This window comes from Camelus dromedarius, chromosome 2 (genome assembly GCF_036321535.1).
Source record: "Camelus dromedarius isolate mCamDro1 chromosome 2, mCamDro1.pat, whole genome shotgun sequence".
Lineage (NCBI taxonomy): Eukaryota > Metazoa > Chordata > Mammalia > Artiodactyla > Camelidae > Camelus > Camelus dromedarius.
Genome location: NC_087437.1, coordinates 10,152,488 through 10,175,338, shown reverse-complemented (window position 1 = coordinate 10,175,338; position 22,851 = coordinate 10,152,488). Strand labels below are relative to the sequence as shown.

The 22,851-nt window shown below is 39.3% G+C and overlaps 1 long non-coding RNA gene across 1 annotated transcript; it reads left to right on the top strand.

Moving 5' to 3' along the window:
* The first annotated feature begins 7,223 nt into the window (after positions 1-7,223).
* Positions 7,224-22,537, top strand: LOC135318793 (uncharacterized). The gene is made up of 3 exons (XR_010377153.1): positions 7,224-7,377; positions 12,550-12,635; positions 21,971-22,537. It is a non-coding gene; the product is annotated as an uncharacterized LOC135318793 (long non-coding RNA).
* Positions 22,538-22,851: the final 314 nt, after the last annotated feature.

Below are 22,851 nucleotides of genomic sequence, written 5' to 3'. Positions count from 1 at the left end.
GACCTTCCCTGTTTCTGCTGGCTGCCCACAAGGTGACCTTCCCTGTTTTTGCGGAAAGCCTGCCTTGTGCCGGGCACTATGAAAAGTGTTTTACATACAGGAGCTTATTTTTACTTCCCCAAAAACTGATCACACTCGCTTTTTGTTACCACAAAAACTGGAGCGCTGTGAGGGTAAATACCTCACCTATGTCACGCAAAGTATTGGAACTCAGAATTGCTGTCCTTGGTCCCAAACTCCAAATTGATATCAGCAATTTTTCGTTGCATCCTTGCCCTGGTTCCCATTGTTAGTACAGTTTGTGAATTAGCTGAGTTTGCTTTCTAGCCTTCCTATCACTCCATCCGCTCTGGGTGTTGGTGGTAAACTCAGCAAGGACAACAGGGTGGGACCCTCTACTTTGGCAGGCTCAGTGAAAATCATCAGCTTGTGAGAAAACATTTATGAGCATTTGTCTTTAGTGACATAATCCCCAAAGCTGCCTGATCCCAGAGAGCTCATGGTATGTGTGTAGTCGTTTGTGGTCCTGAGCCGATGTCTCAGAGATCCAGCTTGGTAACTGCACCCCACAGTGAGAGACTTGCTATCACTTTAGAGTGGTAACAGAATTCTCTGTGATGATGGCTATATTCTATGTCTGCACTGTTCCACAGGTAGTCTCTTGCCACATGTGGCTATTAACAGAGGAGCTGATTTTCAATTTAAATAATGAAAATTTGCATTGAATAGTCATATGTGCCTGGTTGATATAATGTGGGACGGTGCCGCTGTTAGCAGATGCAAAACTTCTCCACAGAATGGGGATCCCCCAAAAGATGGGTTCTTGCCTGCCAGCTGGAAAGAAGTCACAGCTGAGGCAGAAGGGCAGAGCAGAGCAGGGTAAAAGCTGGTTTATTTACCCAAGGGGAAGGAAAAATGCTGCTCCAGCTGTGGAGCTGTAAGCTCAAGTGGCTTGATGTAAGAACTTCTACCCCTAGGGTCCTGGCTGGGTCCCTTTAACTGTTCTTTGAGGCTTCTTGTCTTCTTCTCACTGGCTGTCCTTTCTGTGCTCATTCCTCTACTCATTCTTCTCTGGGGTAGAGTGATCACTTTGCAGAAACAAGATTAAGCAGGCAAGAACCTCAAGCAATATGGTCAAACAAGATTAAGCAGGCAGGACATGCTGTTCCCTTAGGATAACTTTTTCCATCACTCAAGCAAAAGTATCTCCTCAAGCATAGGTTAAATTGAAGCTTTTAAAGGATTCTCTAGACAATGAGTCCGAGTTTTGATTCCCTAGTTCCCTGCCTCCTTCACTGCTTCACTGCTTCAGAGGAAATGACCCTGAGAAAGGTGTTTATACCGAATAATCAGAGTAGCCTCCTGAGAAAGATATATCTCTTCTCCTGATCCTTTGAAACATGGTGGACCAGAGTAGGACATCTTATTCTCATCTCTGGATGAAGAACCAGAATTCTTCACAGTTGTAGCATTTCACTGAACTTCAGAAGGAGGAAGTGAGGGAGACCCCATTCCTTATAGAGGCAATAAAGTTTAGGAGAATAATAATGTGTAAACATTCTTTGAAGGTAGAGACCTTGTCTTAGTCTCCATCGTGTCTTCTGTGAATATTCATGTGTCAAACAATAACTATTATTAATGAAATAACTAGTGCTTATTGGGTGTTTATTATGTGCCAAGTATTGTTCTAGGTTGTTACATGTAACAACTTATTTAATTCCTACAACCACCCTAGAAGTAGGTACACTAGTTGTCTTTATTTCATACCATAAGCTCCCAGACTATTAAATAATTTTTTTTTTAACTTTCTCTCCTCCTCTTTGGTACTAGCATGTAAGCATCTGCAGTCAATGTTTGTCAAGTGCCTAATAAATTCTCATTTCTGGCATAAGTCAGGGCCATTATATTGCACAACTCCAGGGGGCGCCATTCACATGCTAATCTATGTGACTGATGCCCCTTGGAATAGTGCAGAGGATAGACTGGGCTGTCCAAAAATCTTACCTAAAGACAGTTTCCTCCCTCTTTGCAGTTTCTACACACTATGGTCAAATTGGAGCACACCCAAATGGAGGGTATCACGCCCTGTAAGGCTCATTGGAAGAAACTACTTTCTGAGAAATAAAGTTTCCCATAATTGAATGTGCTATTTGAGACATGATCCCCCATCACTGGAGATATTTATGATAACATTTAGGCCACACTTTAACACCATCATTCTCTGACATCGCAGTCCTGACACGACATGGGAAGAACATGGGCTTTGGGCTTGACAGACCAGACTTAAATCCTTAGCGCTACTACATTACTAAATAGTGACTCTCTCAGAGTCTGTTTCCTACTTGTAAATGGGAATTTTTTTTTTATAGAGTTGTCATGGGTATTAAATGAGATTGAGTAAATATAAGGCAGAACAGAGCAGTGCTTGATGACTAGGTGATGAATAAACAGTAGATACTATTTTTATTACAAACCGTGTTTTTCAATAGGTATGTGGGGTTACAGAACCTGTCCTCAAGGATCTTAGTTGGGGAAACGACATAAACATAAATAACTGCAACACAGTAGGACAACTGCAAGGGACAGGTAACTCAATCGCAAGAAGGAGATCTCCTCCAACAAATTATCAGGAAGAATTCCTCCAAAAGCAGTGATGGGTTGTTCAGCAGACGTCTTCCGAATGCTGATTTTGGTTAAATAAACAAAGCAGATGCAATCATGTTCTAGATGGCGGCTGTTGGAAATTTCGCACCACGCCTGCCCTTCTAAGATTTCTGCTTGAAATTCCCGCCGTGTGGAGTGTGTGGAGCGCTTTCTACGTTCCCCACTCTTTCAGCCCTTCCCAGAATTTTAAAAGCGCTCCTACTGAATTCCCTCCTGCCGGAGTGACTTTTGTTTCCCTGACTGACGGGTTGTGGTTTCGGAGAGTGAAGCTTGGGGGAGTCCAACGTTCCACAGTCAGACCCAGGTTGTCCAGGATAAGTCTCCCACTTTCAGAAATCTTCACCCAGGATTTCGGAGTGCTGTGGGTCACGGCTTCTGAAAAGTGCTATGTTGTGCTAGCAAGACATAATTTTTATCACATTTTTTTTTTTTAAACTCACCCAGTATCCTTGAGTCAGTTTCCTACGCTCAAACCTAACGCTTCTACAAACTCTGTGCCTGGGCTGTGCTTACTTGGGGCCAGAATATTGGCCGTCCCCTAAATGGTAAGTATATATTTACTGAGTATCATTAATGTATTCAATAGAAAAACAGCAACTATTTATAGATGTACCAAGCAAAACCCAGCAGTGTTTCCAACCAGGGAACACAAGAACAGCTCTTCAGTTTTCCTGCCCACACGTAACATGAAATATGGTCATAATGAGCGATGATGAATCCACTGGACAACAATGGAGTTGGTTTTGACCTTGGTTTATGCAGCCCTCCGTGCTTGCGGCAATGACAGTGAATTTAATGGTCTCTCTTGAAAGAAGTAGTTCAATACAATAACTCCTGAAGTACCTGCTACCTGTTTATTATAGTCTCTTTATCCCTTGGGCACTTTGCCAGCACATTTAAACAGCCAAATTGAAGATTACCATTGTAATACTCGCTACTAACAATATGTGTTCCTTTTCAGGCAATGATTAATAAACATAAGGAACCGCTAGCTGGGGAAAAAACTTATATAATCTCCATGGATTTTTCAAAAAGCATTTTCACAAGACTGGCAGATCAATCACATGGAATTGATGGGGGAAAAAAGATCAAATCTAGATATGAATCACTGTATCAATCATGAAACATTTCATAGAAGCAGTAGGCATTAAGGAAAAAAATAACAAAGTCAAGTGGTAGCCCCTTTTGCCTTTTAAAATGAATGTGATAAAAGTTATTTATTTGGTGGAATAACATACAAATTTTCCTCCATGACTTAGATCCATGGGATATGGCTTTGAGCAGTTGGTACAGACTTACTATAAGATAGTAGTGTAAAAAGTTAACCTTGACTTTAAATAGTTAAGACAAAATTCTTTTACACTTCACCCCAGAAATGCATACATCATCTAAATAGTTCCTAACGGATCTTAAAAATCTGTGCTGTTCAGGATATCACTACACTTAGTAATCTTCCAGAGGAGCAGGAGACTTGGGAGGGTGCTGACAACTCCAGAGGAAGGTGATTGGTGAATGTGGCGGGGAAGAGGTGGGTTTCCAATCCTAGGAGGCTTGTTGTCCATTAGGTCTTCAGACACATCTCCAAGACGCCCAGACCTAGATTTGAGGGTCTCTCAGTCCATGAACAGTTAATCAAAAGGACAACTCTTGAATACGATACACGCCTGAGGCTCATTCAGGCAGCAGATCCTCGTTAATGCCCTGCTATCAACCTACTCTAATATTCCTAGGTGTAAAGCCCGAAGTGCTCTGTAGCCTTTAGTCCATATTTCTGCAAGGAAAACAAGTCTCAAATAAGGGGACACATATTTCCTTTTAATAAAGGCTAAAATGTGTTTTCTTCTGGCTATTGTTACACAAAGAGAAATTCTAGAAGCCAGTCACGGAAAGCATAAATTACTGACTACAGAAGAATTCACTAGTGAGTGTTCTCCACGGCAAGTCCAGATATGCCCTTTGCCTTTTGTTTTTTCTTTTAGCAAGTATCAGGGACACAGCCCATTCCACCTAATTATCATTTAAAAGAATTTGGCTTTTCCCTAAAGGTTGGATTGAAACTGAGACACAAGTAAGACTAGGTACATCCCCAATCTTCTTTTATTCCCAAGGGCATGCACTGCTTCCTGCTAATTGCTTTTGAGAGATGACCATGATCTAACTGCCAAGTTACAAAGTAATGAGGAAAAGACTCCCCCAAGAATATTATGCTCAGCTAATTTGATAATCTTACATAGAAGACATAGGGAGACATTTCAAAATGTGCATTCGGATTCTGGAGGTCCCTTCACACACACACACACACACACACACAAACACACACACACACACACACACACGCACTAACGGAATAACTTCAAAGCAGACACAAGTGGAGAAGGTTAAACAAAGGCTTTGGTAGTGAGGACTGAAACCCACGTAAAAATGGATCTCTCTGTTACATCTTCCTCTTTCTAGTTGGAATGATTCTTATTCCACACACTTAGCTGGGCAAAAAAAAATTACATTACTCAATTTTCTTAATTAATTAAATCTGACTGCAAGAAACTATGTTATCTGGATGGTGGGAAATTCAATATCCACTATTTTATTTTATTTTTTTTTGCTTTGTTTAATTGTACAATATGAGCATGCTATGTGATGTGTTCTGCACGTCCCTTTTTAAAATTAAGATTATTTTTTAGAGCATTTTTAGGTTCATAGTCAAATTAAGGGGAAAGTACAGAGATATATCCCCGGCCTCCACACAGGCACAGCCTCCTGATTATCCACGTCCCCCACCAGAGTGGTACAGTTGTCAGTTGTAACTGAGGAATCTACACTGACACATCATAATCACCCAAGGTCCATAGTTTATATTACAGTTCACTCTTGTGAACATTCTATAGGTTTGGACAAATGCATAATGACATGGATCTGTCATCAGAGTATCACAGAGTAGATGCCCTGCCCTAAAAATCCTCTGTGCTCTATTCATTCTGCCCTGCTCCCCAGTCCCAGGCAACCACTGATCGTTTACTGCCTCCATAGTTTTGCAAAGTTCATAGTTTTGGAAAAGTCCAGAATGCTGTATAGTTGAAGTCATACAGTACGTATTCTTTTCAGAATGGCTTCTTTTAGCAAAATATGCTTAAGTTTTCTTCCCCAGTTTTTAATGGCTTGATAGCTCATTTCTTTTAAGTGTAGAGTAATATTTCATTGTCTGAATGTACCATGGCTTCTTTATCTATTCACTCACTGAAGGATATCTTGGTTGTTTCCAAGTTTCTTTTTTTTTTTTTTTTTAAATGAGGGAAGCTGCCATAAACATCCACCAGCAGGTTTTTGTGTAGAAGTGACTGACTTACTTTAATTTTGTCTCTTAGACATATGTCTCTAAGGCACAGACACAGTGGAGGATTATGAGGTCATCAGAGGATTGGTCTCTCAGTTTAAATCCCTGGAGTTCTGGGATAATTCAAAATAACCCCAAATTCTCATTTGCAGAGTGAGCCATGATAAGGAGGTAGGGAAGTTTGATTGTAATCTCCCCTATAGACAATAGATTGTACAAGTTGGAATAATCATCCTAGTTGTGTTAAAAAACAAACCCCAAACCTCAAGGTCTTGACCAAATAAAGCTTTGTTGTCACTCACATTGCAGTCCAATTTAGATCGAAGAGTCCATTATCCAGGCATTCAGGCATCTTTGCCCTCAAGAGCCAGATGAAGTTGGTGGGTTATACGTGAGAAGGATGGGGACCACCATCAGATTGTGCATCTGAAAAAAATGTCATTTGTTGAAATGTTTACCTGTGAGGCAGCCAGATGGAACCGTGGAGGAGACAGCTACTAAGATCTCCATCCAACCAAAGCTCAGTTCCCAGGAAACCCAGGTCTGACACCAGCCTGCCCAGCTCACCCCAGTCCAAAACCGGGGGTGGTTCCATGAGCCATGTGGACGTGAGGACAGCCAGTTTCTCAGCTGCTTTCTTATGCTTTAGTTGGAGAGATGGCGAATGAGGGGGATATGACAGAGTGTGGTCCCTCGACCTGCAGCAATGCACCAACAGGGACCCTGTCAGAAATGCGAAGTCCAGGCTCCACCCCAGATCCACTGAGTCAGAAACTCTGGGGGAGGAGGGGCCCAGACTCTGTGTTCCAACAAGCCCCCGGGGTAGTTCTCAGGCAGTCAATGTTTGAAAAACACTGTCCTAGATAATCCACGAGGACGCTATCATGAGCGCCTTTGTGACTTCCGGTGTCCTTTCATTTACTCAAACACGACTCTGAGTGCGCCTGCGCACCAGCCCCTGCAGGGGTTTCCCCGGGCAGGTCAGTCCGCTGCTGTCTCCGCTCCTCAGTACACTCCAGGCACAATTTCCACAATCGTCCAGGGGAGACGCCTTGTGGAATGCAACTCAGGTTTAATACTTGCGGACATTTAAAGCAGGTTAGGAAAATAAATCTGCTGCAAAACATGCATGGACTTCATATCTAATTAAAATGCATTGAATCCTGCATTACTCGCTATTTATTTCTATTTCCGTCTTTACCAAGGTTCTCCCACATTTGCACGAGTCGTTAACGGTTGCCTGAGAATTAAATGTGTAGATTTCAGGTTCTATGAAAACAGAGAATGTCTCCTCTGCATGTTGCAAACTTGGCACATTTGTGTCAGTTCAGTCGGCATTGCCTGCGAAAAGAAAAATCACCGGAGCAAAACTGACAATTCTGGTAAGCGTTCCCATTTCCCCCTCCAGCTCTGGTTGGCAAAATGACGATAAGCGTGTAACAGAGTGAGTTCTTGAGAAATGAATTAATTGGTGCCTCGTTTTCTAATGAACTTTTACTCTTCCTCGCAGAGAAGGCAGCCAAAGTGCTGTCTTCTTGATTGCTGGGCTTCTTTGGTACAAAGTTAGTTAGCAGTTTTTAGTATTTCTGGGGGAAAAAAGAAGTTGCCAATTTGGAGACATCCCCAAATCATGTTTCTGCAAACTGATTTTGCAGTGTGCTCTTTAGAGTACCTACTTCCCAAACACCAGAAGAACCTGTGTTTTCACAGTACTCTTAAGTTTGAGAACAACTGGTCTGAACCCACAGGGTTGGAGCATTTGAAAAAGTTGGTGCTTTGAGGGGAATGAGACCTGGTTTGACCACAGAGCAAAAGAGTGAGATTCCAGGGGGCTGAGAGGATGGAGGGTGGTTTCCAGGGGTGGTAGAGAGCAGTGATCTTTCAGGACTAAGTACCCTAGACCTTTTTGAATGATGACTCCTTAAATGACTGTGTTCTAACCACTTTGCCTAGGATTTGGGACTTTTGGAAAAGGTGCCTGTGGCAAAGTTTGACACAAAGACTAGATGACTCCAGGCTGGTGTCTTTAAATGGACCAGCATGGCTTGGACAATGACCAGTTTTCTGTAAGACAAGATGGGGTCATGACCAGGCCTCTTCCCTAATTGTCTGGTGTTGTGTGAGTCCTAAGGTTTTGGTACAACCCGAGGTGAGAGAGTAAACTATTGAAAGTGACTAACTTGAAAGTTCACACTCAGTTTTTGAGTATGGCCTCAAACCTAGATTTGATTTGATTTAGAGGGGGGGAAAAAAAGCATTTCTTATTCTTTGTCTTAGAGGAATTCAAGAATTTGCTCAAAAATTTATTTTTAGTTTACTTCCTGGCATTCTTTCTGTCATAGCTGGCAAACTCATTTCATCCTGTTTTGTGGTTTCTGTCATCCCATTTCATACCTTAAATTTGCACTGCGTTTTCCTTGGTGAAACATTAAGTGCAGGTCTTTCTCTCTCTCCACAGCAATACAGCGTTGTACATACAGAGAGCCAAGCAAGGGAGCTGGGCAGGCTAATTTTAGAGTCCAGATTATGTAGATTGATCTTCTGACTTAGCAGACTTGATGCCTCACTGATATCCCTTATTTACATTCAGGTTTGACTTCTAAAGACCAGCATGTATATCTATGTTTTGTTTTTCGTTTTTCCTCGGGGCTTTCTCTGTCATTGGATTCTGCCTTCTCCATGCCCAGTGGCAAGATGGAAGTGTGTGAAATCAACCCTTCCTCCAGGACCAAAGGGAGTCAGTGTATAAGTACCCCTGCTCCCTCGCTCTGTAGGTGAGATGACTCCACTCTACACATTGGCTCCTGGAGCTGCCCAGTAGGGTTAAGTTCCAGTTAATTACACTGATAACGTACTTAGTAATGCAGACTTTATTGGTTTCTTTCCTAGTCCTCTCTTACTTTCCCATTTCCCTATTGGTATTTCCTGGTATCATCTCCCAAGTGAACCATTTGCCCTCAGATTCTTGTCTCAGGGTCTTCTCCTGGCAACACTGAAACTACGAAACTATGTCCCCTTCATTTTGGGTTATTTAACCATCTGGTCTCTTTGACTTATGCCCCAAATTTTAAACATGAAGAAAGGGCTTCCATCCTCACCCCTCTTGTGGGCATGAACATGAAATCTTACAGGAAGAATAAGTGTTAAGTAATTTGATCTGGTTCATTTTTCAATTTACTAATTTGCAGTTGAACATGGAAAACAAAAATTTTCTAATACAAAAATTGGATGCCTGATGAATACACAGAATCATATGAGGCAACATGGAAGATTTAGAAACTTGGACTTAGAAGTCCATGTCACCCACCAGGAAAAAGGAGATGCTTCAGGGGACATAAATGTGAATCCTGAGGGCTGTGAGACTCCAGTGTGGGCACAAAATGAAATAGTTCTTGTGGGCTGGCTGTAGTCGTGGGATGATTTCAGAACAAGTTAGCAGTTGAGGAGAGAGGACGAAAAGGCAGGAAGAATGGAGAAATGTAAACATGACAATCAGAATTTGTGTTAACAGATGTCAGTCCACGGGACTGAAATTGATATAAAACAATTTCCTTAAAAAAAGTCATGTTTTTGTGTTTAGCCAAATCAGAAAGTTAGTGCCACTCAAACCCTGAAAATCTGGCAGAAGGTAAATTTGCACTGTTTCATTTCTGTGTCTGAGACTTAAAACAATGCCAGGGTATTCAGGTGGGATTAATGCTAACATTGGCTAAAAGAACAGAGTTAGATGTGGTGGTTGATTCAAAATTCTAAGCATTCATCGTTTTTTCTTTAGAGAAGAACAACTGGGGAGCAAGCAGAACAAATACCTCTCCCTTCTTTGTTTCACTAAATTAATCCTCTTTGGGAAGAGCAAGGTGGCTCCCTGACTTAATGGGATGCAGTCTGTTTCCCATCGGTGCCCCTGGCTGAGAGCACGTCTGCTCAACAGTGACCAAAACTCACTCTGTTGACTGATTTTACTAATTGAAGAACTTATCTGCCTCTCTAGATGCTCGGGCTGAAGGATAAACTGGTAATTTGTGTTCTGATCACAAAAATAGTTTCCAATTAAAGGTTGAGTGGCACCTTTTCATTTTTTTTTTTTTTTCTCTTTTCAAGCTTTGCCATTTTTCCAGGAACCACTGAGTTGATCTGAGTTCAGGCATGACTCCCTGATGCAAATGCAAACAAAGTAATTGGGACATCGTAGTCCTTGAGACCTAGGGGTTTTGAAATTAGCACTAACATACTTGGCTCCTTGGTTTAGAAGGGAAAAAAAATCTAGTCTCTTAGTTTTGGATTTGTCATAGGCTTATTGTGAAATGTCTTATTCCCATCCCTTCTTCTTGAGTCTGATTCTAAATTCATATGTAAAGAGTATCAAAAATCTAAAGTCATCTAGGAACTTACCTTCTTGTTTGTAATTTAATATGCCTTCTCAGGATCAAAGTGCCATCTGTAAATAACTGTTTAGGAAGCTGTCTTTTTAGAGAAGAATAAATCTTATTTTAAAAGCCTCCCAGAGAATTAAATTCATTCTAGAAGAATAAATCTTTGCTTAACCACCACTGTGTTCGGTAAATTTTCTCATCTTACTCCCCATCCTGCAGAGAGTGGGAGAAGAAAGATAGAAGACAAACCAGGGCTCCAGAGGGCAGCTCTGGGTTAATTCCAAGGGTGGGGGTTAGGTGGTGGCGGAGAGGGCTTGGTGGGCGTGACCAGAGTAATGCTGGTTATTGACATTGAAGTTCAAGACGGCCAAAATTCAGACTCAAACTTCCTATATGCCAAGTTCTAAATGTCAACTTTCAACAGACTCCAAATGGATCCAGAAGCCAGTGTGACAGTTCTAGGGTAAGGTTAGGAGAGGAGGAAGCAGATACAAGCAATTGATATGTGTCACAGGTCTGGCCCAGCTTTTGCTGCAGAAAAGTCAAATAGTGGGGCCATGTTGAAGGGATGGAAATCTGAAAACAATTCCAGTCCCCAGAGCATAGTGGATACTAGGAACGAATTTCCTTTTATGTAGCAGCTCTGTCCACTTCTATGATGGATCCTGAGTAATATAAATACCCCTCTTACCCTTTTCGGGAATGGACTTTCTCTCCGAGTCCATTGCTGCAAGGCTGACCTTAGCTACCAGCCTCTTTGTAAGATGGACTCAGCTGTTGATACCTGCCTCATCCGAGTTCATGCTACGTTTTCAGAGTGGTCCCCCTTCAGTGACTGATGGATATGGGGTAAAAGGATTTTAAGTTTAGTCCTTGTTTAATAAGCATTCCGCTTTCTGAAATTATCAGAGCAGTTGATATTTTGTTATAAAAATTATACGTTTTATTTTTAATCCACCTGGAATTGATTTTTTTACAGTCTGAGTTAAGGTTAATTTATTTTTATCCCCCATTCGATAGCCAGTTGTTCCAGTCCTATTCACTGTCTCATTGAGGGGCAAGGCCACCTCCATTGTATATGATGTCCACACATGTGAGTTTGTTTGGGGGTTTTGAGGATTTTTTCCCGCTGACCTGCTGTGTCTGTTTCTATTCCAATATCCCACTGCCTTAATTACTATAGCTTTGTAATAAGTCTTGAAGCATGGTAAGTCAGTGGCCCCTCTTTCTCTTTCTTCAGTGGTTTCTTGACTATTTTAAGTCTTTGGACTTACAAATAAAGTTTAGAATGAACTTGTCAAGTTCCATTAAAAATCTTATCGGGCTTTGATAGGACTTAATTTAGCTTCTGCAATAAAGCTGGAGAGATTCCATAACTTTACAATGTTGTCTTTCTGTTTATTGACACAATATGTCTCTTCAGTTATTTAAATCTTCTGTAATGTATTTTAATTAGCTTTATAATTTTCTCCTTAAAGATCTTGTATATTTGCTGGGTTTATTCTTATGTTACTTATATTTTTTGAGCTTATGTTTATTATCATATTCTTTTTGTTTGCTACTGATGTCTAGAATAACACTGATTATTGATTTTATATTTAGTTACCTTGCTGAGCTCACTAATTAATTTTCATAGTATGCCTGCTGTTTCTTGGGGTTTGTTTTTTTTTAATAGACAAGAGTGTTATCTGTGAACATGATCAGCTTTTCCTTTCAATTCTTATATCTTTTATTTATCTTTCTTATTCTCTTGTGTGAGATAAAAATTCCAGTGCAGTGTTTAATAAGAGTGGTGATAATGTGCACTCTTATTTTGTTCCTGATTTTAAAGGAGATGCTTTGAATATTTTTTCCATTAAGTATTTGTAAGGATTTTTTTTCTGTATGTTGTTTAAAACGCTAAGAAAATACCCTTCTATTTATAAATCAATAGAAGATTACAGCTTTCACAAATGTTCGATTTTGTCAAAGTCTGTTTCAATGGTTATTTAAATAATTGTTTGGTTTTATTCTTTTATTGGTTAACACAATAAATTATATTAATAAGTTTATCTGATGTTAGAACAGCTTTGAATTCCTGGAATAAGCCTAATTTGGTCATGATTGGTTGCCTTTTTGTAAGCATTGCTGCTAAAATTTAGCTTAGGGTTTTCATATGTGTGCTTAAAAACCACCCTGCAGGCACAGCATGGACTCTCACCAGAATTTGGTTCAGCAGCGAAGACTGGAGATGGCCTGGTGGTCAGTCGGGAGTGAATTGTAACAAGGTATCTGACTCTATCTTTTCATGTTTGGTGTCTGACTTGTGACAGCATTTAAGACTCATCCCTCCCTGCTTCCCTCTGTTCTGCATCTGGGTAAACTGATAAAAAAAAAGAAAAAAGCCTGGTGCTTCTCCTTCCTCCAGAGCAGCTAGGAGATTAGACCACGCAAGCCTTTGCCCCTGCATGAGAACTGTCACTCCAGCCCCACTCCCTAGCCACAGTGAAACCCCAAGCCAGTCTCCTTTCCTTATTCCCTCAATTCATTTTTGGAGCAGCTTGGGAAGCCTGACTTGCTGTCTCCCAAAAACCTCATTATATGAGTAATTAATCATTTCATACCCGTTGGTGAGTGGGGGCATCATCAATCTTCACATTCAAAACAAATTTTGAATAGGGGGTCCATCCTGACTCTCTGGTTTGGCCATAAAACAATGTGCTAATAAATGAGATGGGGCTGCAATTTTACTTTTGCAATCTTTTCCTGGTTTGAGTATGAGTTATACTGGATTTAGTAAATGAGCTGAAAATGAAAAAAATCCTTCTAGGGAAAAGTTTAGGTAAAATTAGACCTACCTGTTCCCCAATTTTTGCCGGCACTCATCTGTAAAACCTGGATAAGAATATTTTATGGGTATTTTTTAAAACTATGGATTTAATTTCTTTAAGGATTTTAAGGGAATTAAGGTTTTCTTTCTTTTTTTTTTTTTCAATCCAAGAAAATGAGGGGAAAAAATCCAAATTCCTGGTTTGGTAGTGGTGTATTGAGTAGAGACAGAAGGGGAAAGGGATCTCTTTGGGGTCTCTTTATGAAGGCACTAACCCCATTCATGAGGTCTCCACCCACATGATCTAATCACCATTCACAAGCTTTTTTAACTTTTTTCAAAGATGTTTTGTAATTTTCGACATACAAGTCTTACACATCTTGTGTTAAATTTATCCCTGCATAATTTATTTTTGACACTATTATAAATAAATGGCTTTTTAAATTTCATTTTTGGATTGTTCACAGCTAGTATATAGAAATATAAATGATTTATGTATATTAATGTTGCATCCTGCAACTTTGCTGTTGAATGAGTTCCTTATGATTTTCTATGTATAAGATCATGTTATCTGAAAATGAGAGTTTTTGCTTCTTTTAAAACATAGATGCCTTTTCTGTCTTTTTTGGAAAGTTATTAATTTTTTATTTAATTTTGTTAATAGTTCTAGGCCTATTCAGATTATTTATCCTTATATTTTGTCACATGTGTCTTTTAAGGAACTGGTAACTTTAAGTTACCAAATCTTGTGGCAATAGAATTATTCATGATATCCCTTTATTGCCTTTTTAATATTCATGGAATTGATAGTGATGACCTTTCTTTAATTTAATTTTTTCCTGTGTATATATCTCTCTTTATTCTTGGTTTCTTCTGGATGTCTTCTCTATTTCATGGTTGGCTTGGCTACAGGCTACTCAATTTTATTAATTTTAAGAAACCAGCTTTTGATTTTGTTGATTTTCTCTATTGGTTTCAACTTCATTATTTTCTGCTTAATTCTAGTTAGTCTTTATCTTTTTCTTGTTAAGGCTTAATTGAGCATTTTATGTGATGTTATTTGCCCTCCTCCTTTAGCATGTCAATTATACAGGCATGCCTTGTTTTTTCGCACTTTGCCTTCCTGCAACCCTGTGTCACCTGTCTATTGCCACCGTTTTCCAACAGCATTTGTGCACTTCATGTCTCTGTGTCACATTTTGGTCATTTTTGCAATATTTTAAACTTTTTCATTATTATTATATTTGCTATGGTGATCTATAATGTTACTATTATAACTGTTTTTTGGAGTGCCACAAACTGTGCCCATATAAGACAGTGAACTTAATAAATGTTGTGTGTGTTCTGACTGCTCACCTCCCAGATGTCCCCTATCTCTCTCCCTCTCCTTGGGCCTCCCTATTCCCCAAGACACAACAATATTGAAAATAGGCCAATTAATAACCCTGCAATGGCCTTTAGGTGTTCAAGTGGAAGAAAGTTTGTTTCTCACTTTAAATCAAAAGCTAGAAATGATAAAGCACAGTGATGAAGGCATGTCAAAAGCTGAGATAGATTAAAAACTAGGCCTTTTGCACTAAACCATTAGCCAAGTTGTGAATGTGGAGGAAAAGTTCTTGAAGAAGATTTAAAATGCTACTCCAGTGATTGTACAAATATTAAGAAAGCAAAATAGATTTATTGTTAATATGAAGAAAGTTTTAGTGATCCAGATGGAAGATCAGACCAGCCATAACATTCCCTTCTTAGAACAAGGCCCTAACTCTCTTCAAGTCTATGAAGGTTGGGAGAAGCAAGGAAGCAGCAGAAGAAAAGTTTGAAGCTAGCAGAACTTGGCTTATGAGATTTAAAGAAAGAAGCTGTGTCTACAACATAAAAGTACAAGGGGAAGCAACAAGTGCTGATGTAGAAGCTGCAGCTGGTTCTCCAGATCTAGCTCAGATCCTTCATAAAAGTGTCTCCACTGAACAACAGATTTTCAGTGTAGATAAAACATTCTTATACTGAGAGAAGATGCCATCTAGGACTTTCATAGCTAGAGAGGAGAAGTCAATGCCTGGCTTCAACACTTCGAAGGAAAAGCTGACTCTCTTGTTGGGGGCTAATGCAGCCGGTGACTTGAAGTTGAAGCCAATGCTCATTTACCGTTTTGAAAAATTTAGGACCCTTAAGAATTATTTGAAGTCTACTCTGTACTTTACAAATTGAACAACAAAGCATGGATGACAATACAACTGTTTACAACATGGTTTACTAAGCATTTTAAACCCACTGTTGCCACCTACTGCTCAGAAAAAAAGATTTCTTTCAAAATATTACTGCTCATTGACAATGCATTTGGTCACCTGAGAGCTCTCAGGGAGATGTGAAAGGAGATTGATGTTGTTTCCATGGCTGCTAACACAACATCCATTCTGCAGCCTATGGATCAAGGAGTAATTTTGATCTTCAAGTCTTGTTATAAAGAAAGACATTTTGTAAGACTGCCTTAGGTAGTGATTCCTCTGATGTATTTGCACAAAGTCAATTGAAATCCTTCTGCAAAGATTCGCCATTGTAGATGTCATTAAGAATATTTCAGATTCATGAGAAGAGGTTAAAATATCTACTTTATCTAGAGGTTGGAAGGCATTGATTCCGACCCTCACAGATGACTTTGAGGGGTTCAGGACTTCAGTGGAGGAAGCAACTACAGATGCACTGGAAATAGCAAGAAAGATAGAATTAGAAGTAGACCCTGAAAATGTGACTAAATTGCTACAATCTCATGATAAAAATTGAATGGGTAAAAGTTTACTTCTTGTGGATGATCAAAGATAATGTTTCTTGAGATGGATTCTACTCTTGGTGAAGATGCTGTAAGGACCGTTGAAATGACAGCAAAGGATGTAGAATATGACATAAACTTGGCTGATAAAGCAGTGGCAGAGTTTGAGAAGACTGACTCCAATTTTAAAAGAAGTTCTATTGTGGGCAAAATGTTACCAAATAGCATTTTGTGCTACAGAGAAATTGTTTGTGAAAGGAAGGGTCAATTGATGTAGCAAACTTCATTGTTTTATGTTAAGAAACTGCCACAGCTGCCCCAACCTTCAGCGTCCATCAACATGGAGGAAAGACCCTCCACTGGCCAAAAGATTATGACTCTCTGAAGGCTCACATGATAGTTAGCATTTATTAGCAATAAAGTATATTTTAATTAAGATATGCACGTTGGTTTTTTAGACATACTGCTATTGCATATTTAGTAGACTACGGTATAATGTAAGCATAACTTTTATACACACTGGGAAACCAAGCCATTTATGTGACTCGCTTTACTGCGATGTTCGCTTTATTGTGGTGGTCTGGGACTGAACCTGCAGTATCTTCAAGGTATGCCTGTACTCCCTTAAAAATTGTTTTAGTTTCTGTCCTACTGTTTCTAATAAACACTGCAGAGTGAAAACTTTGTCTACAGGCAGGAAGCTGGGCACTTTTAGGACATTCTTTATTTCTCATCTCGGATTACCAGTAACTTTCGTTGTTTGATGTCCAGTGTCTAAAAACTATTGCTTGATATATTTTTTTTCTATTGTAGTTTTCCAAACTGATTTAGGTAGGAGGGTAAATACAATACCTGTAACTCCATATTGGGTAGAAGTGAAAGTGTGTTAAGTATGTATATCATCTTCAAAGTAACACATTTTTATTACTTACGTTTCAGTAAACTATCTTCTATGTGGCAATGAATCTGAGAAACTCTTCTCTGTATAGTCAGCCTTTTAAGCTTGCGGATCAGGTCCATGTGTTTATTTCAAGGGTAAGCTTACATAATTTGAGGCCATTCAGATTTGCTTTAGGGGCAGCTGAAATTCCAAATCCTGTGATAGTGCGTATTCCTGCCTTGAAACAATAGATTAAAAATAAGCAATGATAACACAGAGATTGCAAAAGTGAAGTAGAACTTGAATTACTTTTAATTCTGTCATCTTACATGATAACTTGAAGTTTTTACATGCATTTAAAACTTAAAAGAGTGAAACAGTGTGAACTGTAAGAGATACTCTTGTTTGGAATGTGTAAATTTTAGTTCATATATGAAATTTTTTACCTATTTTGACTAGTATACTTTAAATTAAAATTTAATGTTTTAAAATTATTCTTTTCAAAGAGAAAGAAATAAAAGGAATCCAAATTGGAAAGGAAGAGCTAAGACTGTCACTGTTTGCAGATGGCATGATGCCACACATAGAAAACTCTAAAGACGCCACCAGGAAACTACTAGAACTCATCAATGATTTCGGGAAAGTTGCAAGATACAAAATTAATATAGAGAAATGTGTTGCATTTCTATAACGACGAATTATCAGAAAGAGAAATTAAACAAAAAAATCCCACTTATTTTCACATCAAAAATAAAATACCTAGGAATAAACCTACCTAAGGAGGCAAAAGACTTGTACTCCAAAAGCTATAAGGCACTGATGAAAGAAATTGAAGTCGACACAAACATGGAAAGATATATCATATTCTTGGATTGAAAGAACCAATATTTTTAAATGACCATATTACCCATGGCAATCTACAGATTCAATGCAATCTCTATTGAAAGATCAATGGTATTTTTCACAGAACTAGAGCAAACAACTTTAAAATTTGTATGGAAACACAAAAGATCCCAAATAGCATATCAATAAGGGGTATTTCTGCCATAACTAAGGTTAACTGGTGACAAATCTGACTTTCTATCTTCTTCAGATTTCCAAGGAACATACCTAGAAAGTTCACACAAGATCAAATTTATCCACAGACTAGAAGAAAGGGTTATATGGACCCTTTACCAAGCTGTGTGCATAAATATTTATGATTTTATGAAAATGCATGATAAATACCCAGAGTGAGTTATGAAATTATAAGAACTCCTAGAGTGGTGATTAATTCCAGTTGGAATGGTGGGAGAAGGCTTCCTGGGGGGTGGAAATTTTAGTGAAGCCTTGAGAAATAATCAGGAAGTTCTCCAGGGATAAAAAAGAGAGCTCTTAGAGGTGAGTGCAGGCTGAGGAGTGTTCATTCGGCTGAGGAAGGGTCCAGCCTGGTTACTTCTAATAAATGAGTTTCCTTTGAAAGCTGTGTTGACTCTTAAAGTTTACTGACTTTCCTACGGGAACGGAATAGCAGGAACAAAGGTTATCAGATGATCTTTCAAGGTGTCAATCAGTGAATTCTTACTTTCAGAATATAGTGTAAAATTCCATGCGATGTAGAGAGTCATCCCAAAATAGACTGCTCTTCTTTCTCAGATTTTTTTTTCAAGTTGAACTGATGTTAAGGAAGAAATTAAGAGGCATTCTTCCAATCGAATTAGGACCCACTTTTATTTTGAATGATTTCTACATTTCTAGGCAACACAAAATCACTACAGACCTCTTCCCTAGTAAATATTAAATGGAATGGCAACATAAATTCTTCTTGTTTTTGTTCCAAGAGAAAGGTAAACGTTTCACAATTTTTTCGTTCTTCCCCACTTGATGGAAGTCTTCAACTACCCAAGAGAATATAATGGCTTTTAGGAACCTAAAACCATGAAATTAAATGTAATTACTTTGTTCCTTTTTATTTTTAAAGCCATTTGTGTTAAAATGTTAGAAATTAAATTAAGTTACTCTAAATGAAAAGGCATGCTTTTGGCATTTTGTAAGATGCACAAAAATTCTTGTAGGAAATAAATACTATCTGAATGGACAATACAGAATTAGAAGGCTCTCAGTACTCACTGACTATGTCCGTTTTACTGCTGTTTCCTTTATATTTCAACTCACTCCCTCAAAGTTTTGGGCAGCTGTAAAATGCACTGCTAGAGACTAAATGGGCCACCTACTGATGTTTAGTGATTGGAGCACAATTATAACTGCAGACTAACACACTTTCTCCTTGGAAATAGATCTGCTTATTTCTAAGTGAAGATAAAATTGAACAGAATTCTCTACATTAAAAAAAAATCAAGAAATCCTCATATATTTTTAGAAACAGCAAATGTATCTACTTGGTATTTTCAAACATCAGCAATATAAGAAGGAGAAACTGGAGGAGGGGAACTGTGAGAGTGGTGTTTTTGTTTTTTTAAGTTGAATCAAATTCTCATGTCTTGGAGGAGGAATAAACCTGTATCAGTCTGCCCTAATAAAAGCTTTAATTGTCTTACTTAATCAACAATCAGCTTCTCGTTATTAAAGATAAAGGAGAAAGTTCTCCCCGTGGAAGCTCTTTCTCCATTATTACCATCGTGAATGCTGAAATCATTGCAATATTACAGCAGAGAAATGGACGTGTGGCTTTTGAATGGATGTTAAGTGAAGGACCTGAGCCTAGTCTAGTTAATTGGTGTGTAAAGCCCACAGAAATACCAGAAACGTTTAAAAGCAAATTGCAACTGATTTCATTTATATGAGAGCCTATGTGTGAAGAAACATATCAGTTTCTTCCATCATCCAATGATAAGTCACAATTCTGTTGAGTTCCATCATGCCCTTGTTTTCATCAGAAAATGCTTTGTGTGAAGGCGTGATTCTTCACTTCTCTTTATAATTAGCTAGGGGTCTTTAACAGCTTAGAAAACAAAATCTAAGCTTCCTACTGGGTTCAAGTTTCCTCTTAAGAATAGGTACTTGTATTACATAATTGGAGCACACTTTTCTCTTTCATTATGTTATTCTTGAAATGTGCACAAGAGTTTGGCCCTGCTAGGCTGCTACCTCCAAGATATATTTGCTTGAAGGGTGATACAGATTCTATTGAAGAGTCTATTTTTATATTGATATAAACATAAGAAGCAGCTATACGTTGTAGTCTGTAAGTACACATCACCTGGGATGTTTGACCTGGACTTCCTTTTACTTATTATTTGGCTTTGGCCAAGATAATTAATGAATTAGTTTAACTATGTCAACCCTAAGCATCTGGGAGACACAGGCTATATCTCTTGGGTGCAAGTATTAGCTAACAAACAAAAAAATCGAAGCAACAGAACAAAACCCACAAGTAGGACTGTAGCTGTGCTTTGAAGGGAACATACATGGAGATGTGAGAGCATATAAAAGGGAACTTGTGGCTTTTGAAGAGTCAGGACAAATGTTTCAGAGGAAATATTTCAGATGGTAACTGAAGAATGAGGGAGATTGATTAGTTTTTAAGGCATGGAGGTGGGAACTTTCTACACAGAGTGAAAAACACATGCAAAGGCCCTGTGGTACATGGCAATATGGCACAAAAGAAGCAAAAAGTAGGCAGCGTGGTGCAAAGTGCTCCTTATCTGTTAAGGCAAAAAGAGAGCAAGACAATGTGAGGGGCCCTTGGAGAGCCAGGTGGGATCAGAGCAGTGAAGGCCTTGTGGACAGGGCACCAACTGGCTTGCAACATTCCTTGTTTATATTTGCTTTGGAATAAATTTTAATATCTCCTCTCCCCAAACACACACATGCATGCAAGCACACATGTGCTCCCTTTAAAATGTCCTGGTTTTTTACCTATAAATCACATGAAGAATTTTAGTCTTTACAATGGGAACAATGGGGAATGTTTTATTTTTTTGTTTCTTTGTTTTGAAGGAGGGGCTTGTTATGTTTATCTTTGAATTTCATGAAGGGAATGCTCTATAATTTGGAAAGGAATTAATCCACTGCTAATTGGCAAAGGGAATGGCACCCTTCCAAAGGAGAGACAGATGACAGCTTGGGGGAAGGAAGCTGTTATTAATGGAGATGAGAAGACATGGAGCAACCACAGATACATTCGGGAAGTAAGATGATTAGCTCGTGGTGATGGACTGCACACGTGGGAGGAGAGGGAGGCATTGAAGATGGCTGCTGAGTTTCTGGATGAGTGCCATGTGCTAAGATAAAACACCAAGTGACAGAGCCAAGTCTGCAGGGCAAACTACAAGTTTGTTCTAAGAGAGTCTGAGTTTGAAGTGCCTTTGAAACATTCGGGTAAGAGAGAGAGATTTTGATATATGTGTCTGAAACTTCCATCAGGCACAGAAATGAGAATTTGCTGCCAATGGCATGGAGCCTAGAAGCTAGATGTGATTGAACAGAACAGAGTTTCTCAGCCTCAGCACTAGTGATGTGTGGACTGGATCATTCTTTGTTGTAGGGGATTGTTCCATGCATTGTAGGACGAATCCCTGGTCCTACCTAGAAGCCAGCAGCACTCCCTTCTTGGCTGTGATAGAAAGAAAAAATGTCTCCCAATGTTGCCAAATGTCCCTGGGGGATGGAGGGGGTGGGGACAAAGCTTCCTCCTGTTGCAGCCTTAGCCGACACTAGGATTGGACTGTCAAATTGGATTTGTACATATCTGTCTCATACTCACTGTCCAGCTTTGCAAATAATTCAAGAATGCAGGCAATCAAGAAACTAAAACAAGTAAGAGAAAGCTCTGAGACATCCTGTACAGCTACACAGGCCCTTTCTTCCTTCCTTGGTCATGGGCCCTCTGGGCCACTAATAGGTGATGGTACCAAGTGAACCTTCGGGGGTTATTAACATCACACAGCAGAAAGCATTTAATAATACTGATTATTTTATAATGTTGATAATTATACAAGTTACCTGACAGTTTCCAGACAGCCATGCTTCACAGGTACATTTTTTTTTTTAGATGAGTAATCGTCAGTCATCCTGCTAAGGCCATTGTATATCGAAGGACTCATTCTACAAACAAAATATAATTAATCTCTTCAGAAGTCCAGTTGAAAAGGAATTTAAGCCAGGTCATCCATCTTTTTTCTCTTTTTCTTTTTTTTCTGTCTAGATGAAAGCAAACTTGTCCTGTAAGCAAATACGAGTTGGAGAGTAGGACTGTTATGACAGAGAACAATCTTCTGTGAGTGATCCACCATGAACCAGAAGTTTGTAATGACTGCAGTTAGGAGCAAAAGAGCGGGATTAAGCCCCACGATGTCTCCACTGGCACACAACAGGAAGTAACTCCATGTTTGTTGAATGAGTTGAGGTGTGAATGAACGAAAGAGCGTTGGAGGGATGGAATTTTCAACCAGATGATGAACAGAGGTGTGGAGGCGTGACTGGCAAGGAGGGTGGCAGTCCCTCTTCTGGACACGCAAGGGCATGCAGTGCACAGGGTAAACGTCCACTGCTTTTGAGAGCTGGAGAAGCCACGTGATCAGGAGACAGCCGGGTTTCAATGGAGAATCAGAGAAGAGACAGAGCATTTGGGAGGCAGCCCAGGGGGCAGAGTGGAAAGCGTAGGGGGTGGGAGGAAGTCAGGGCCCCCACGTACGTGGATGATGTGCTCAAGGATCAACTTCCTGGGGAAGGCAGGGTTGTGCTTTCATCATGAGGTTTATTAATGAGAACAGGGGTGGCTGCCTTGGTAAATCCAATCTTAAGAGGTTTTGGTTATCTCTTCTTCAGTTCCTAATCCTCAACTTTTATTTACCTAAATTGAGAGGAGGAAAATATGGTCGTGGTTCAATAGAGTAGAATGATTTAGGATTTTAATAATGTCTTCTTCCTTAAAGCAAATAATGCTTCTTAAATTAGACCAAATGCATTTTCTCTGATCCATGGCGACGTAAGATTCCATGGTGCTATGCTTAGCTTAATTAAAAAAATCTTTTCCTGTACCCATTGATGTAGTCACATAAAGGTTCCTTTAAAAAAAAAAAAAAA